Source organism: Mesocricetus auratus, unplaced genomic scaffold (genome assembly GCF_017639785.1).
Source record: "Mesocricetus auratus isolate SY011 unplaced genomic scaffold, BCM_Maur_2.0 Super-Scaffold_100022, whole genome shotgun sequence".
Lineage (NCBI taxonomy): Eukaryota > Metazoa > Chordata > Mammalia > Rodentia > Cricetidae > Mesocricetus > Mesocricetus auratus.
Window position 1 is genome coordinate 17,884,707 of NW_024429203.1, and position 15,127 is coordinate 17,899,833.

Consider the following 15,127-nt stretch of genomic DNA (forward strand, 5'->3'; position numbering starts at 1 on the left):
TGGAAGAGTTATGAGCAAAGAGGTCAACACTGTGCTGGTGAAACCCACAAAGACCACTGACCGGAAAAGCAGGAGCTCTTGAACCCCAGATAGATGGCTGAGAGCCCAGCAGGAGACTGATCCAGACTCCCTGAATGTAGTTTCACTGACGAGGCCTCAGCAATCTCTGTGGTCTTGGAAAGCAGATCATTGTTTAACATGGCATAGGAATGAGCTTTGGTCGCCCATTCCACATGGAGCGATGCTCTCTCAGCCTGGACACATGGGGAAGGGCCTAGGTCCTTCCCTGGATGAAATGACATAGTCTGGAAATCCCCCCATGGAGGGCCTCACCCTCCCTAGGGAACGGTGTGGGGATTGGGTGGGGGAGACTGGTGGAGGGACCAGGGAGGAGAGGTGGGAAAGGAAGCTGGGATTGACATGTGAAGCAAGCATGTTTCTAATTTAAATTATATACATATATATATGCTATAGTTGATATATTTTAAAGCCAAAATGTGATTTCATACTTTTCGTTGTACTGGCTCTAATGTATGCATAGTTTGTTTTTTAATTTGTTTTTCTCAGTGATAAACAAACAAAATGTGTTTTCATGTGCTTACAGTACATTTATTTCATTCTATCATTTTTGTTCCTATAGATAACCCTGGATAATATTACAATCAGAGAGAGGTTCACTCAGAGGACCCCACCCATCTCTACAAAACTATTGACTATGGGTATGATTTTTATGATTGATTTCAAGAAAGATTTATTTTCTTGAATTATACATAAACATAGTATCAATAACAAGGATGAATCTGTTATATTATAAATGATGTTTTATTATTCAGATAAAAGTCTCATAATAATTTCTTATTGTTATAGAAACTTTAAGGCATATAGGTGCTTGAGAAAAGCAGCAAATGTGTGATCTTTAAAGGTTTAATGTATTGCAAAAGCTTCATCTAAGTTTATGAGGAAAACAGTTTAACATATGTTTAAAAATATTTAATGGAAAAATTTTTATGACCAAGTTACTGAAGGAAAAATAATGCTCAGAAATTGCAACAGGAAAAGTAAACTGAATCACTTCTTCTGACAACAAAACACAATATGTTCATTGTACCTGCAACAAAATTAAGCCATTTTATTTGGGGTCTATATGATCCAAATAACCTCTTATTTTGCTTTTTCTCAGATGGCTTTAGACAACAAATCCTTTTCCTCTCTGGGATCCCCAGAGTACCAGGACTGGTTCCCTAATACTTTGCTAATTAGAACTTTACTTTCCTCTTTTACTACCCTAAGCAGTTAGCAAGCACTCCATAAATGTTTATGTGTTCATTAAATAAAAACTGTTGTTCTATCATATTACTGAGTTCATACTGAGATGGAAACGTGGAACAGCCAAGAGGCGAGGAGAAATGTTTATGTGTTCATTAAATAAAAACTGTTGTTCTATCATATTACTGAGTTCATACAGAGATGGAAACGTGGAACAGCCCAGAGGCGAGGAGAAAAAAAAGTGTAGTCCAGGCTGGCCTCGAACTCAAGATCCTCCTGCCTCTGCCTCCTTCAGCAAATCCTACCGGTGCGCGCCACCACAACCGGCGAGAAAACGGTTCGACACGGTCATACTCGAATGTCCACAGCGATGACGTGCACCTCCAGGACACACCCCCGACATTCGTGCCCCGCCCGCCTGCTGCCTGAAGCCCTAGCAGGGTGCCCAGGTCCTAGACAACCACTCGTCCATACTCAAACCCGTTAACGCAGCCATGCAGCCACGCAGCCATGCAGCCATGCAGCCATGCAAACACTACTTGTTGCATGGTAAACCTGAAGTCACGGGTGGCCAGGGAACCTACAGGATGAGGAACTGAGTGCGCCCACCTTGCCCACGGGCTCAGTCCAGGAGGCGGGGAGCACTGTCAGAGGGCGGGGTGCGTGTGTTGTGTGAGGGCTTGAGCTCAGGTGCTCTGAGGGCCCGTAGAGAAGAAGCTCAGTGACATCCAGAGTTTAAGGCCTTGGTTAGGCTGTAGATCCGTCCCCAGCGAGGAAGGGCCGAGCTCGCAGAGCAGCCATCTCGCTGCGGGGTCGGGGACCGGTGCTTGGCGAGCTTTGCCCAATGGCGGGCTGCCAAGTGAGTATGGACGGCGACAGGGCAGGAGCGGGAGGAGCAGCGAGTAGAGGGAGGCGGTCCGCGAGCGGGCAGGGTGGCAGAGGGTTGGGGCCCGAGCGGTGGCTTTAGGTGGACAGTGAAGGGGGCGGCGAGCGGGCCAGCGCGCGGGACTGAGCGGCGGCAAATGGGAGGACGGGGCGCTGGTCGGCGGTGAGTGTGGGTCCCGGCCGTCCGCCAGGGGTCGGGGACTTGGAGTCCCGGGCGGGGCAGTGAGCGTGGAAGAAGGGGCGGCGGGTGTAGGGCGACTGGCGTGAGGGGGTCGGGATCTGTGGGAGGTCGGAGGCCGGCGGTGCTGGCGGTGCGGGCGGTGCGTGTGTGTGTGCGTGTGTGTATGCGTGTGCGTGTGTGTGAAGGGCAAGCGGCTGCTGCTGTTGTTAGTGGGGAGGTGTTGAGGGTTTGTGGATCGCGAGTTTCTTGTGAGTGTCCGGGCCTGAGAGCAAGTGTGGAGGGAGGCGGGAGTCGGGCAGCAGGCGGGCGGGGCGCCACTGTCGGGGGTGTGTCCGTGAGGTGCACATCATCGCTGTGAACATTCGAGTACGTCTGTGTCGCAATTTACTTTCGCCGGTTGTGGTGGCGCGCACCGGTAGGATTTGCTGAAGGAGGCAGAGGCAGGAGGATCTTGAGTTCGAGGCCAGCCTGGACTACAATTTTTTTTTCCGCGCCTCTGGTCTGTTTCGTGTTTCCATCTCAGTATGAACTACTTTTGCTGCAACACTGTGGAGACCCAGCTGGCTAGCATGGAATTTTACTTCATCCTCCTGTCTCTGCCTCCACCTGTCTGCAAGGTTTAGACGTGGGAAACCCCACCCACATGCTCTGTCTGTCTGTCTGAACTTTGGGAGCCCATTCCACATGGAGTGATGCTCTCTCATCCTGGACACATGGGGAAGGGCCTAGGTCCGTCCCTGGATGAAATGACAGACTCTGGAGATCCCCCCCATGGAGGGCCTCACCGTCCCTGGGGAATGATGTGGGGATTGGGTGGGGGGTTGGGGGAGACTGGTGGAGGGACAAGGAGGAGAGGTGGGAAAGGAAGCTGGGATTGACATGTGAAGCAAGCATGTGATTTCACATATAATTTTCATTGAACTGGACCTAATGTATGCATAGTTTATGATTTTAAATTTGCTGTCCTCAGTAATAAAGATACAAAGTGTTTTCATGTGCTTACAGTTCATTTATTTCATTCTATCACTTTTGTTCCTATAGATAACACTGGATAATAATACAATTTGAGAGAGCTTCCCTCAGAGGACCCCACTCATCTCTACAAAACTATTGACTATGGGTATTATTTTATGATTGATTTTAATAAAGATTTATTTTCTTGAATTATGCATAAATATAGTTATCAATAACAATGATGAATCTGTTATATTATAAATGATGTGTTATTATTCAGATAAAAGTCTCCTAATAATTTCTTATTGTTATATAAACTTTAAGGGATATTAGCGCTTGAGAAAACCTGCAAATGTGGCATCTTTAAAAGCTTAATGTATTGCAAAACCTTCATCTAAGTTTATAAGGAAAATAGTATAAAATATTTGAAAATATTTTAAAATAATCAAGCCATTTTAATTGGGGTCTATATGAACCAAATAAGAGAAGATGGCCTTAGACAAAACACAATATGTGTGGGGACACCAGACCTTGAGCAGAGACCCACTTCCCCATCAGCCTGGGAGTAGGCAGCTGTAAGATAATGTTTACTAAAAACATGTTTACTAAAAACAATACAATGCCCGGGGCAATAAGTTCCTGGAAAAGGCTTGCCCATGGGAACCGCCCTGACCTCGACCTTATCCAAAGACTAACCGCCTCTGTATATAAGTAAAACTATTTATAATGTAGTTAAATATTGTTTTGGTGTAGTAAAGTGGCAATTATAAGTTATTCTCCAAGGTCCATGACTTCACTAGCACTATGTAAGAACAATTAATGAAAAATAGCTGGTATGAGCTAGAAAGAGAGCAGGAAAGAGAAACGATATAAACATAATATACTGGCAAAAAGAAAAACATTTCCACAAAGTATTTATATAAAGAAGAAATATGTTAGAAACAAAGTTATCTATTTATTGAATATGTAAACATTTAGGCAGTCCTTGGTCTCTAGATAAGATAGTGACAGAGGCTTGGGTCCCCATACTGCCACTCTGAGGAGACTAACAGGAAGCAAGGCCCGAACTTCTGAGGTCATCTTGTCCTACATGCTTCATGTAGGCACCAAATAAAATGGCTTGATTATTGTACCATGTGCAAAGAACATAATGTATACCCTGCTGTAGAGAGAAGCCTTCCAGCCAGCCTGGTTCCAGAGCCGCATCAGTCCCAATAAACACACAGGAGGCTATATTAATTATGAAGCTGTTGGCCTTGCTTGTTTCTTACTGGCTAGCTCTGACTTAAGTACTTACCCCATAATTGTTAATCTAAGTATTTCTCTTACTGGAGAAGTTTCCAGGCTTCCTACCCCATGGCAGTTACATCTTGACTTCCCTGTGTTTCTCCTTCCCACCATACTCCTCGACTCCTAGTCCCACCTATCTTGCTTCCCTACTGGCCAACAGTGCTTTATTGACATATACACAGGACTTCCCCCATTACCCTGTCACAATTTTTGAATAACAATTTATATTTAATACTAAATCATGATGGGTTGAGGGCACAGTTCCTTTACCTTGTCTTGGTATAAGGAGATACTGACTTGCAAAGTCAAGGGGCAAATGGAATTCAAGTGATCTTGTATATTCTCAGTAGAAAGGAGTTTTAAAACACATTGAGCAGAACATGTTGTCAGAATTGCCAATTATTCTGCTACTGTTTTTTCATACGTTTCTCTTGATTTCCTTATTAATTTGTCTTGTCCTGTCAATGATCAATGAATGGACATAGGATCCAGTTCTAAGTTTCTGAACATTCTATATTTGTGACCAGGTGAGTGCCTCTCACATTGCACATTTTCCTTTTGAAAAATAAAATTTCTATTTTGACAGTCCCATATGCTGTATCATGAACTTTGTATTTTGATTGTTCTTAACTCTAGTCTCTCTCCTCTCCTTCCCTCTCATGTCTACTCTTGTTTCCCCTACTAATCTCCTCTTCATATTTGTGTGTATTGATTTCTGTCTTCTAGTTATGTTCAGAAATATCTGTGTCCTTGTTATTGGAGTTATGTGTTTGTTTCTGATTGGTTCCATGCTGACAAAACAAAAGATAGTGAGGGCCCAACTCTGTACTCTATACATCAGTTCTGAGAGAGGAAATTACTACCAATAAATACCTAAAGTGAGATGGTTACAATTTTCTATCTAAATACTTATGTTTATACCCTTAGGCACATTCTATCCTCAATATCAATGAGAGAAGCTTCTGTTTACACTTAACAATTAATAGAGATGCATAGCCCACTGGGATGATGAGAATAAATGATAAGATCTGAAGCCTAAACAAGGTATTTGGACTACTATACTATCTAAGGGTCAAGAATCATTGCAGATGAGGGGCAGAATGAATGTAAGAGGTAGAAGAGAGGAGAAAGAGTGAATGTACATCCATAACACAATCATTGTATCCATGTAACAAAACAAGCTATGACCACTTCTACTGAGGCTATACGTCTACTGAGTGGCCCACTCATAGTTACTCATGGAGAGTGGAATAGTAAATGGGACCACATCTCTACAGCTGACCTAGAGATAATGAAAGGTTATGGAAGGTTTAACAACTACTGAACATTTGGATGAGAAAAGTGATGTTAGAGAATAATTTAAATCATCACTTCATTTATATGAAACAGAAACAGATCCATTTTCCTATCAAAGTAGTAATACATGTTTTACCTATAATTTTTCCATCTTATTGGAAAATTTGAAAAAACAACACAATGAAAAACATTTTGAAAAGTACAGATACTTGATGTATCTCTGTGACATAGTACATGCCTAATACACAGGTTGCTATGAGGTCAATCACAATCCTGTGGGGATCACAGACCCTGGCCGGAAACCCACCCCTCCATCAGCCTGGGAGCAGGCAGCTGAGAGACAATGTTTACTGAAAACCTGCTTACTGAAAACAATTCAGTGCCATAAACTCCTGATAGGGCTCTGATAAGGGCTTGCTCACTGAAACACCATGACTTTGATCTTCTCAATGGCTAGCTACTCCCTGCTGTTTTCCGATTCTGGTGCCAGAGATTTAACCACCAGCCAGGAGGGTGCGAGGGGTGTGAGAGGTGTGTGAGAGCTCTGTTGGAGATTTGTGTGTATATGAATGGCAGAAGTCTTTCTGAAGGGAAGTGTTTTTCTTGGGAAGTTCTCCTAAGCCGATTTGGGGAGTATAAAGTTTTCTTAACGCAACCGACCTGTCTCTGTGTCATCTATGCTGACAACCTCACTACATTCTGGGATACAGGCTGCGCAGCAGGTGCAGCACAAGCCAACAAACATAGATATGGTTATGTGTTACAAGGAAGAATTAAAAATGAAAGGAAAGAATTATTCTATTCCCCATCTATTGATTACCAACAATAAAACTTATCTCCACACCAAAAATCTGCCTAACGCTTTCTTCACATCTTTGTTCCTCAAACTATACATTAATGGGTTCAGCATGGGGATCACTGTGGTATAAAACACAGAAGAAACCTTCTCTTCCTCCAGAGTATACTTGAAGGAGGTTTGAAATACATGAAGGTGACTGACCCAAAGAAGATTCCCCACAGCCATAAGATGAGAGCTGCAGGTGCCAAAGGCTTTGAACCGGCCCTCTGATGAACTGATGCGAAGGATGCAGCCAAGATGAAGACATAGGAGATGGTGACCGCTAGGGTGGAAACCAAGGTGTTTATTCCTGCAATGGTATATAGGAGAAGTTCTTGAGATGTGTGTTAGAGCAGGAGAGGTTGAGAAGGGGGAGGACATCACAAAAATAATGGCTGATGATGTGGGATTTACAGAAGCTCAGTTTCATCCTAGCAGTTGTATGTGCAATGGCAGACAAAAGGCCTAGGAGGAAGGAAACCAGAACCAACAGTGAACAAAGCCTAGATGACATGATCACATGGTACATCAATGGGCTGCAGATGGCTACATAGCGATCATATGCCATGACAGTTAGGAGGTAGCACTCAGCAACCACAAAGATCACAAAGAAAAAGAGCTGAGCCAGGCACTCAGAATAGAAGATCAAATTCTTCTTCCCAAGAAAGTTCACCAGCATTTTGGGTGTAATGACAGTGGAATAGCAGAGATCAACAAATGATAAGCTGCAGAGGAAATAATACATGGGAGTTTGCAGCAGAGGGCTGACTGTGATGAGCAGGATCATGCCCAGGTTCCCCACTACTGTCACCACATAGATTCCCAGGAACAGGAGAAAAAGGGGCAGTAAGAGCTCCGGTTGCTCTGTTAATCCCACCAACACAAACCAAGCTGCATTAGAATGATTTCCATTTCCCATTCTTTCAAGATTTCTGTGAAAATAAACAATAGATTTTAGTTTACTATTATGCCAACATAACATGTCTGAACTCATATGCAACTAAAAATTACAGTACAGAAGAAATGTATGTCTTATCCAAGTAAAACCAAAGCTTCAAAGTGAGATTAGAAAATTGCCAAGGTATTGTTTTCATCTATATACTGTGGACCACATAAGTATATCTCCTTTAATTTTCTCTCAAAGAAGTTGTGAGTTTAGATTACAAAATGATGGACATTTTACTTGCTTTGACTTTTGTATTTAGAAGCAAAGTGAACATTTTGATTAATGGAGATAAAGAAGCCTTTTATAACAGGTGAAGAGTAGAAATGCCGAGTGTGTTTACACATGCATTTAACATCATAGCTCAAGAGAGTGAGACAGTGGATTGCTGTTACTTTGAGACCAGTGTTGCCTGCATGGGGTAGAGCATCAGTTTTGGTTTTAGTGCTAAATAAATCCTTTCTAAAGAGAAAAAATGCTAAGTTATCCAGCCAACCAAAGTTCAATAAAATAAATCAAGCAAGAATAAGATAGACAAGATTATAGAAGGTTCTAACATCACTTCTCTTGTGTATTTACACACAGATATCTTTATGATAGCCACAAAAAAGAAAGAAATTATGAATCTTCAATCCCTCTGCATTAGAACTAGATTTTATATCAAGCTGAAAGGAAGGTAAACACACACATGTATAAAAATAGTGGGTCACTCCAAGAAGGAAAATTTCTCTCTCAAATCATACTTAAGCTACTCCTCATGGATCCTTACCTTTCACCACTGCACTCTGGTGAAACACAGACACCTGGGATAAAGAGATTCCTCATGCATAACCATTATCAAGAGGATCAGCTTCTTAGTACCCTACTCATGAGGTAAAAAAACCATTGCTGATAACCGTTAAAGCTGATAGACAATCATTATAAGCGTTTGCTCTTCAATATACTAGGAAGAACTCTACTACTATAACTTTGGTCATTCTAGTAATTGATTCCCCCCTGCCATGCATATGATGCTGGACTGAACAAATAATATCATACGCTACATTTCTTCCTTCAAGAAACAAAGCTTTCCAGTGATGCCACAGTTTTTCCAAGTATGAATTTTTTTTTGGATGGAGACAATTTGAATGACAGTGTGTTTTGTTGGGATAAAGATAGAAGAGGCAGCTGGAAATGGTCTTTAACCTCCTCCCATATCTTCTTCTACACATCCCTCTTTCCTACCTCCTTCATCATCACACACTACTTGATGTTTCCATGTGCTTTGCAATCACTATGACATTGAATTCATTAAAACCCTGGTATGATTGTGTGTTTCTAATGTTGAAATCCAGGTTCAGGTAATATAAGAGTAGGTTTAGGATTTTAGTTCAGTGTATATGATTCTACAGCAACCCTTCAGTAGTTTATAGTTTATACTAGAAATGGTTGATATTTTCCTGAAGTTAGTTATCTAACTCATCACAAGCTAGTGGCATGAGAGAGTGCCAATATGAATTTTTCAGACATCAAAAGAGGTCCAGATTTCTGAATCTTGCCATAAAGGGGAATTACAATGATGTGAAAGAGGAAGAGCATGGGGTCCCCTTAAAGGGATAAACCTGAGACTGGAGCTCATCCTAGAGAGTATAACACATTGATAGAACAATTGTAACAAAGAGTACTTTGTCATAGCATTTTATCTAATTTGTAAAATAATTAGAACTGGGGAAAACTAGATTTTTTCATTACTAGAGTTTATCAGAAGCGATATTAAATATTTGGATAAAAATGTAAGAACATTCTCCCAAAGCATCCTTAAAAGGAAAGAACCCCTTATGAGAACAGCTTTGAGTTTCATTTTACACACTAAAATCTCAAGATCATCTGTAAAGACATTAAAAAATGAAGATATTTGTATTTTGATTTCAAATGAGCGTTTCCATTTACTTTGACAGTCAGAGTGATCATGTGTGCATTGAAATCACCTAATAGTCCACTGGCATATATAGCTGGCCATCTTCATAAACTCAGTACTTCCAAAATCATTTTGATAACAAAAATTTAAATTACATTAAAAGCTGAAATTATAGATTCAGCATCAATATAGTCTTGATATCATATTTGACTTTTGCTAATCAGTTTGACCTGTTGGACAAGACATTTAATGACTTTTAATGTGAAGGGAGAATGACTGTGCAACGTTCTAAGAATCCACATGTTCAACTAAAGCCATGAATGTAAATATTCAATACATAAAACAGTAATCAATATTTCATATATATTTTTAAACATGAGCATGTTCATACATTATGGAGATGTGAAAATGTACCAGCTTGACATTAGGGATAGAGATTCGTGCATTGCTCCTTCATTCTAACTCTTCACCTAGATGAGATTGATAACAATGTATTAACATCTGAAACTATTTGACTTTTATACACTTTCTCAATTTTAAAATTCAGAGTAAGGTTAGAAGAAACAAGCAGCATTCTGCAGGCCTGAAAACAATTATGACATTGAAGACACTTTATCTTGCACAGTGTAGTCTACCTAAACATGCTGAAGCCAGGAGGACACAAAGATGGGATATTTGTGCTGCATGGATTAATGATATCTCTCCTCATGGTCTGAGAAGAATACTCCAACATTAACAAGGTAGCAGGAATTTATGTTTACCTAGGAATGCTGTACTTAAGTGTGATTTACCCTTGCTTGCTTTCTCTGGGAGATATGTGCAGGTTAATGAACAAGATACAGAGACCCTAGTACATTCATCCTATAGAAGTGCTTAAGGAAATGACAATCTTAGAGTCATGAAAACCCCAGTGATCTTCTCTGTACCAGAGTTGGTTAAATTTAGACTGGAGTTCACTCCTTTACATTGTGTCACCCAGTCATGAAAACTTAACAAGAAAAGATGCCAGGAAAAGAGAGAAGAAAACATCATCTACTGGAGAGAATAAAGAAACTAATTCTTCCAGGTACAGCTGAGGTACTACTACATGTGAGTTAACATGGCTGGTACGCCAACTCTCTGTTTAGCAGACTGGTGCCATAAATGAAACTGTGCCCTTACCTGGGTCCTGCACAGAAAGCAATGTTCTTGGAAATTTCTAGTTCTCTTTATCATAAGCCAGATAATAAGTATGACATTCAAAGCAGTGTCTCCTGCTTTCTTACCACATTAGGCACAAAGGTTAGCATTACATTTTTTGCTCCAGTGGTTTATCAATGTTCATCTAACAGAACAAACTATCAGTGTCCTGAGGAAGATGGCATGTAGCTTCCCAGGAGACATTAGCATGAATGTGTTGTCACAAGGAGCTTTTATGTGATCTTCTGGGACACTGTACCTATTAGGAATAGAAAACGCTCGTACCTACGCCAACACCCTAGAGTCCCCAGCATTTAAGAACAGTTCATAAGAATGATTTCTGGGGCTCCTGTTACTATCTGTCCCAAGAGTAATGATGGCTGGAAATAAAGTTCTTAAGAGGTCCCAAGTTCCCTATGAAGATACAAAATTAATTCATATGTCAGTTGCCTGTTTTGGACTCAGATGATTTTGATTTTCTTTATGCATAAAGAATCTTATATTGTTTGGCCTGAACAACTTAAAAACAAAACAAAACAACAGAAACATCAACAAAACTGCTGTTTACATTTTGAGAGGCCTTGAGGGAGGCAATCTAGGCTTCACTACTACATGGCTGAGTCAGATGAGTGCATGCTCTCTCCCAAGGTCAAAACCAGATACGCTTTGCTTTCAAAGATTTGCCTTCATCAATATATTTAGACAATAGTCATCTTACCATTAGACACAAATTCCCTCCACTTTCATCCTTCTCTGATACTCTTTATAGCTATGTTGTTGTTTTTGAGGTAGAGTATTGCTGTATAGCCTAGTGACTCAAAATTAAAATACTCGTCCCTCACTATCTGAGACCCTGAATCACACATGGGCCCTTTTATTTTTTAAATTTATATTTCTGAAAATAAGTGTTTTCCCATATAAGTTACCCTGATTATGGTTTCCTTTTTCTCTATTCCTCACAGCTCCTTCCCATTTTCCCATGATGGGAAACACATACCAAATATTGAAGACATACCATGGAATTTTCTCATTCATATGGTGGTTTCATTTTTAACAAAAACTGCTATATTACAGGAGCAAATCTACAAAAGGAATGGGATGTCTTTGGGAGTTCACCTCCTTAACCATTTCTGCTGTATTTTACTTAACAATGTATTTAATAATGTGAATTATTTTTTACCTAACAAATTAAATATAATCTTTGGCAAACCAAGTTCATAGGGACCATAGTTCAACTCTGTAAAAATTAAAGTCAACAGTTATACTGTTCATGTTTATTTTTCTCCATGTAGATTTGCTGCGTTAATAAGAGTGTTTTGTTGAAAATGAAATCAACACATGCATGAGAGAATTTCATGATTTGCCTTCAGTATTTGTTATATGTGTATTGGAAATCTGTGTTCTGTTTTGAACCTAGGCAATCTCAAATCTATGAGGAATCTCTCTATAGTGACTCAGGGTATACTGATGGGCATCCCACATACAGAGGGTCTGGAAACAATACGATGCTTTGTCCTGTGAGTGTTTTTCTACAGCTTCACCCTGGTGGACAACCTGCCCATACTCCTCATAATCATCTCTTCCACTCGGCTTCACTCCCCCATGTACTTCTTCCTCTGCCATCTGTCCCTGTGTGACATTCGTTTTCCTTTGGAGACTTCTCCCCAGACGTTGTTCGACCTCTCAGGAAACAGCAGAGCCATCTTCAGGCAGCTTTGTGTGCCAGCTCTTCCACCATTCCTGGGTTGCACTGAAATTTTCCTGTACAGGGTCATGGCCCATGACCACTTTATAACCATGTTCCACTCCCCAACGAACTGAATAATAATGAACCACAGAGTGTGTGCTTTCCTGGCAATAGGGACATCATTTTTTGGCTCTATTCAAGCTACCTTTCTGACCACTCTCACTTTCCAGTTGCCATACTGTGGTCCCAATGAGGTGGACTATTACTTCTGTGATGTCCCTGCTATGCTAAAGCTGGCCTGTGCAGACACATCAGCCCTGGAGATGGTGGGGCTCATCAGTGTGGTCCTGATGCCCCTCAGCTTCTTCTTCCTCATCCTCACCTCCTACAGCTGCATCCTCTGCTCCATTCTATGGATCCCATCTGCTGAGGGGCAGCATAGAGCCTTCTCCACCTGCAGTGCCCAATCACTGCTATCCTCCTCGCCTTCATGCCAGTGGTCCTCATATACCTCCAGCCTACTCCAAATCCCTGGCTTAATGCAGCTGTTCAGGTCTTGAATAACCGGGTCACACCCATGCTGAATCCTTTGATATATAGCCTGAGAAATAAGGAAGTACAATGTTCTCTGAAGAAAGTGCTGCAGCAAGTACCCATTCTGTCAAAGAAGTGACAGACAAAGGCTTAGATACAAATACATCTGTAATACCATATGTACTTCCAATGCTATTCTTTTCTGTGCAAGGGATAACACAGACAGTCACCAATTTTTTGTGGACTTTGGGAGGGATGGCAAATTACTCATGGTGAACTAAGAATTTATTTCATCAGCAAGGACCATCTCTTTTCAGTTGTCAACATGTCTTGAATTTCTTTTCCTTTGCCTGATTTCTGTTCCTATCCATACAACTTGTCTCCCTTACTGCACAGCTTCTTCAACAATTTTCTCAAATGTCTCTCTCATAGTCTGTAATAAAAAATGAGCTATCATTTCAAAGTCTTGGCATTCGTATTATAAATGGAAGAAGTTTAATCAATTTCTTTGACATCCATTCGTGTTTTCTTGAAACATGCCAAGAATAAAAAAAAATCATTTCATGATGAGACTTAGTCATGCTCTTACAAACGTTACAGAGTCCTGATACACTCAGCCTTCTATGAAACACTTGTATTTGTGTATACCAAGAGTGGTGAAAGAGAATGTAGGCAGAGTCCACAGAGAGTCTCTGTTAAAGCTAGACAAATATTTTGTTTTTTCATTTCTAGGAAATCTGAATTTTGTTTTAGAATCCTCAGCACTCCCCCAAACCCTTGCAATGTCCAAGTTGTAGGTGACTTGTCATTTCAAACATTTTGTTTCCACACAATGTGTGTCTTGTGTTTCCTCCTGTAACTGCTTTCCTCTTGTGGGTGCAAATGACAGACAGATAGAGGCCTTGTATCTATTTATTTGAGTGTGTGTGTGTGTGTGTGTGTGTATGTGTAAATGTCTATATATGTGTGAGAATATGCACTCTGGGCATGTGTGTGTGCTTTTGGAATAAAGATGATATTAGATGCTTTGGAGCTGGAGTTACAGAAATTTATGAGATGCCTGAAGTAGATTGTGGGTCCTTAGCAAAATATTTAGAATGTAGTTTAATATATTGGTGGTGTAGCAGTTGGAAGTTCTCCTTCAAGATCCATGAATTCACTGGCTCTGTGTAAGAACAACTGATGAAAAATAGAGTCTATGGCTTCCTAAGACAAAATGGTGGTGTACTTATGAGGGTTTAGAGGGATGAAAGCAACAGGGGAAATTATATATATATATATGAAATAAATCATTCCAAAAAGCATTTATTAAAAGAAGTAATATGATAGTGCAACAGTTTTTATTAATTGAACACATAAACATTTATGGAGTGCTTGCTAACTGTTTATGGTAGTAAAAGAGGAGAGTAAGGTTCTAATTAGCAAAGGATTAGGGAACTGGTCCTGGCACTCTGGGGATCCCAGAGATGAAAAGGATCTGTTGTCTAAAGCCATCTTCTCTTATTTGGTTCATATAGACCCCAAATCAAATGGCTTAGTTTTGTTGCAGGTACAATGAACATATTGTGTTTTGTTGTCAGAAGAAGTGATTCACTTTACTTTTCCTGTTGCAATTACTGAGAATTATTTTTCCTTCAGTAACTTGGTCATAAAAATAATTTCCCTTAAATATTTTTAAATATTTGTTATACTATTTACCTTATAAACTCAGATGAAGGTTTTGCAATAAGATTAAGCCTTTAAAGATCTCACATTTGCAGGTTTTCTCAAGCGCTAATATTCCTTAAAGTTCATACAACATTAAGAAATTGTTATGAGAATTTATCTGAATAATAACACATCATTTTTAATATAACAGTCATCATTGTTATTGATAACTGTGTTATGCATAATTCAAGAAAATAAATCTTTATTGAAATCAATCATAAAAATAATAGTTTTGTAGAGATGAGTGGGGTCCTCTGAGGGAAGCTCTCTCTGATTGTATTATTATCCAGTGTTATCTATATGAACAAAACTGATAGAATGAAATAAATGAACTGTAAGCACATGAAAACATGTGAATGAGAAAATTCCATGGTATGACTTAAAGGGTGGAGGGCTCCTGGCAGCAGGCGGGCGGGGCGGGTGTGTCGGGGGCGTGTTTGTGAGGTGCACGTCATCGCTGGGGACATTCG

General features: G+C 40.3%; 1 long non-coding RNA gene and 2 pseudogenes across 1 annotated transcript; 2 read left to right on the forward strand and 1 right to left on the reverse strand.

Annotated features, from left to right (window-relative positions):
- The first annotated feature begins 1,745 nt into the window (after positions 1-1,745).
- On the forward strand, positions 1,746-3,525 carry LOC121133508. Its single transcript, XR_005870371.1, has 2 exons — positions 1,746-2,125; positions 3,374-3,525. It is a non-coding gene; the product is annotated as an uncharacterized LOC121133508 (long non-coding RNA).
- A 3,179-nt stretch (positions 3,526-6,704) lies between these two features.
- LOC101836346 lies at positions 6,705-7,629 on the reverse strand (annotated as a pseudogene).
- Positions 7,630-12,456: 4,827 nt separating this feature from the next.
- Positions 12,457-13,089, forward strand: LOC121133549 (annotated as a pseudogene).
- Positions 13,090-15,127: the final 2,038 nt, after the last annotated feature.